Source organism: Chroicocephalus ridibundus, chromosome 1, assembly GCF_963924245.1.
Source record: "Chroicocephalus ridibundus chromosome 1, bChrRid1.1, whole genome shotgun sequence".
Classification (NCBI taxonomy): domain Eukaryota; kingdom Metazoa; phylum Chordata; class Aves; order Charadriiformes; family Laridae; genus Chroicocephalus; species Chroicocephalus ridibundus.
The window spans coordinates 187,599,269-187,604,007 of record NC_086284.1 but is presented as its reverse complement, the minus strand read 5'-3'; positions in this window follow the sequence as shown (position 1 = coordinate 187,604,007).

The window sequence follows — 4,739 nt, the reverse complement described above, 5'->3', positions numbered from 1 at the left end:
TTATGATGCTAATGACAGTGGAATACTATGGCAAATGAAATTTGGAGTGTAGACACATGCAAAGGGACTCACAGACAAAACAAATCCCAATTTCACACATGAAATAATGAGCTTTCACCTGACTCCGGGGAGAAATCCCCACTCTGGGGTGGAATAAGTTGCTTCAATGCTTGAGGAAGAAGAGTGTGTCAAAAAAGAAATCACATATTAGGAGAGGTACAGAAGAAAACAAACATCACTATGTCAGTGGAGAAACCATGGTATAAATATGGAACTGTGTGCAGTTCTAGATCCCTGAACTCCAAAAGGGTATCTTAAAACCCAGGAAAAGCTCACAGAAGAACAAGTATGATAAGGAGCAGAGACTGCATAGCTGCTCAGTTGTGGTAAGCAACTGATTTGGGGGATACATACGGGAAGCACACAAACAGCTGGGTACCAAGAGGACAGATAGGAATTAAGTATTTACTATCCCTTGTATTGTAATACAAGAGCCAAGGATCATCAAATGAAGTCAGAAGCAGGCAGTTTAAAAAAAAAAAAAAAAAAAAAAAAAAGGTGGATCTTCATCAACAGGTAGCAAACATGGAACTCTGGGAAGAGGTCAACATATATTCAAGGGAAGATAAGAAATACTTGGGAAAGAAATCCATTGGGAGTTATTAAATAGCAAAACGACTCAGGCTTAGGAAATTGCCTGAACTGAAAATAGTTGGAGGAAAAGTATCAGATATGCTTCCCTTGCTTTACTCTTTCCTACATATCCAGCTACCAGAACTGTTGCAGATAGGATCAGGTACAAGACTGAGTCTTGATCCAGACCATTGCAGTAGTCGAGCGCTAAATACAAATCCAGTTTAATTCCATGCATTTGTTTCTATATAATATCAATACAAAAATCACTAAATGATTCCTGTTGTACTTTCACAAGTGAATGATTTGGCCATGTATTATTACAGTTCTTTTTATGCAGACTTCTGAAATTCGGCTTAGGAGCTCAACACAGATATTAATGATTTCAGTAGAGATGTGAAGATAAAAAGACACAGTGCCTTTTGCTGGGGGTAGGAGAAGATGTCCTGGGTTTTTAAGTGTAGGAACATTCTGAAAGACAGATAGAATATTTTTTTTAAATCAGTCATTTCTAAAGCTAATTAAAAACCTTACTGTTCTAAGCAGGTAGGAGCATTTGTGTATAAACTGAAAACACATTTAAACTGCTGTAATAGATTCTGTAATAGAGTCTGACTTCTGCTGAGCAGAATAAAGTAACTTCAGATGGTGCAAACACCTGACTTCATTGATTCTGCTTTCCTTGCAAACACAGCATTCTCAGGCAATGTCTACATGAGCAGGCTTTTTGGTGTGACAGAAACAGATGAACATACTGGAGCATTGAAGCCCCTGTACTTACACAACACGTGGTTCAGTGGTTTTACATTGGGCTAAATGGTGTCTGGGCTCCACAATACAACACACCGATGTATAGGGTTTGAAGCTCTCCAAATGACCAGCCTCTAGTTTGGATCCTTGTTTCTCCATTTGGATGCAGAGTGTGCTTGGTATGCAGCTGGAGCTACTTTCTAGTTTCATTTCCTCTAAAAGAAATCTAGATCTGAACCAATGGGCTGCAAGGCTTGACTGTAGACTGAAAGACAGCAAAGTGTTAATAGTTTCTCAGCTTGTTCCCTTGAGCTTTTATTATGGGCAGAAGTTCTGCAAGAGAAAGGAAAAGAGGTTTGTGCTCATCAGCTGGGTGTAAGAGGTCAAATCCCCAGGTGACAGGCACTGACACTAAGAGAGGAGTTAATGGAGTTTTAATGAGTGAGCTGGCACAATAATCACACATATACCTGGCTTCTGAACTGCCTTTATGATAGGAATGTAATTTTAAGCCATCTCATTCTGAAAGATCTGAGAATTTGTACATTCTCATTGAGGTTAATACTAGTTGTCAAATTTGTAATGAATTACAAGTAATAGGATTTCACAGATTAAGAACATTTGCATTTTCCCATTCAAATGCCCAATTATCTATCATCTGTGTTGAAAAAAATCAACTGGCCATTGAACTTAAAACCCCTTTTGTTAGAAACAGGATCAGAGACCTGTCTTCATTAGTATTAGCAAAGTGCTTTAAGGCTTATCAGAAAAGGATGGTAGCAACAGAAGTATTTAGTAAGATGAGAGATGACTAACACATCAATCTTTTCCTTAAACTCAGATCAGTGCACAATGATTACCTTCTTTTCTAAATGCAGGGGCACAGATGTTTTGCTTATACAGATTATACTTATGGAGCTGAGTGTTGCACTCATACAAAATGCTCTGAATTCAGCTGTTCATGTACGTAATCCTGCAAAATAGCTGCTAAGATTAAGAGAATGAATTACAAATAAATGCTCACTGAAAAAAGAAGAATGTTTACCATATAAACACTCTAATAGCTAATCTGACTTTTCCCTAGTAGAACATTTCTACTATAGGAATTTAACCCATGGACACACATAATTAGCTCTTTCACCTTAAAGTTGCTGAAAGAATGATTTGCTTAAGAAGATTAGTCCCGTTAGTGTTCAATAGAAGTGCTGACAAATGAGCCTAAAATGATTATAGGGGAACTCTTTTAGCACCATCTTCTGATCTTTTGTTTTAAAATAGCATGCCTTTCAGTCAAAAACCTTTTAATCTGACCTTCTGTGTTTTTCCAAATCAAGGCTCAACTTTTAGTACTTTATGTATTCAAATCTTGTATGTGATTAGATGGTTTTCAAGGTCATTTTGAGCCACATCGAAGACTACCTCAATAGTCTCTTTAAATGGAACTTCAGAGCTAATTTATTTCTTCTGATCATTGTAACTCCATGCAGCTTCCTGTCTGCACCAGAGCACTTTACCACGTCAGTGGTGACAGGACAACTCTTTTTTTGAGCTGTGCTGTACCAAAACGACTTGAGTTAAAAATAATTTTCCAGAAGAGGGGTAATTTTAAGGGCAGGTGGAAGACAGAAGAGGTGATACTGAAAAGCAAAGACAGGAACAAAGCTGTCTCAGATGGGTTGTGTCAGGGAAATGAATTTTTCAAGCAGTTTGGCTGCATACCATAAACTTGAGTTGTAGAGTAAGCACTGTAATAGAGCAAACATTGCAAGTCACTTACAGTGGCTCTGTAGCTATTGTTTGCATGACAGTCTATTTTTCCGTATAAAAGCTAAGGGTCAAATTCTGAATTACTTATACAGACCTACAGAGTAATCCTCTTATTTAGGGCAGTGAATTATCTGGATCCTTCATTGCTACACGGTTTTATACAAGCATGGAAATCATGTGAATTATATTTCTATTTTTCCTACTCCTGTAATTCTAGGTCTTTTTATCAGCCTTGGGAGATTTATCTTACTCAACTGTTAGCAACAACTGAAAGACTGATGCCACAAACAGAATTCAATTTATATTATTAATTCTCTCTCAGTAAAAATGAGTAGAGTTTTCCATTTTAGTTTTAAGTCATGCTGCCATCTACAGATTGAATAAACACTTGCAATACTCTGTTTAGGATAACAGGGTAATCCATGTTGGAAGAGGTCTCTGGCTTCTAGTCCAACTGCCTCCGCAAGCAGGGTTGCCTCTGAGCTCAGACCAGGTTGCTCAGAGCTTTATCCCACTGGGTTTTGGAAACCTCCTCAGATGGAGACTGCACAGCCCCTGGGCAGCCTGTTCCACTGCCTGACTGTCCTCACAGGAGTGAAGTATTTCCTTTTAAACAATCTGAATCTCACATTTCAATTTATGCTTATTGTCTCTTGTTCTCCAGCCGTGCACCACTACAAAGAGCCTGGCTCTAACTTCTTGCTAACCTCCCCATGGGTAGTGGGGAGCTGCTGTTAGTTCCCTTCCAAGCTGTCTCTTCTCCAGGTTGAAGCATCCCAGTTCCTTCAGCCTTTCATCAAATGGCAAGCGCTCCAGTCCCCAGATAGCCTGGAGGCCCTTTGCTGAACTTGCTCCCGTTTTTTGATGTCTGTCTTGTGCTGGGGATCGAAACTGGGTGTAGAAGTTAAATGTGGTCTAACAAGTGATGAAAAATGAGACATAATCCCTTCCCTTGATCTATTGGCTGTGTCCTTGCTAACACACCCAGGAGACTGCTGGTCATCCTTGCTGCCAATGCACATGGCTGGCCTATGTTCAACTGCCCACTGGGACACCAGGGCCATTGCCACAGAGCTGCTCCCCAACCTGTCCCTTCTCAGCCTGGGCTGCTACAGGGGTGCATCCTTCCTAGGGGTAGCACTTTGCTTTTGTCCTTGCTGAATGCCATAAGGTTCCTGTTGGCCTGTTCCACCGGCATATTTAGGTTGCCCTGAAGAGCAGCCTGATCCTCCAGAGTATCCATTTGTTCCCTTAATTTGGTGTCATCTGCAAATCTGATGAGGGTGACCTCCATCCCCTCCTCCAGATCGCTGACAAAAACATCAAACAGGATGGGTCCCAGGAGAGACTCCAGTTGTACTCACTCCACGTACGGTATGACCCATTAACCACTACTCTCCGAGCCACATCCAATCACTTTTTTACCCATCTGGTTGTCCACCGATCCAGACCATAATGTGCTGATTTGGTTTCAAGAGTATTGTGGGACAGTGTCAAAAGCCTTGCTAAAGTCAAGGTAAATGACATTTTCTGCTCTCCCCTTTCCCACGAATTCACTCATTCTATCACAGTTAACTGTTTGGGTTTTT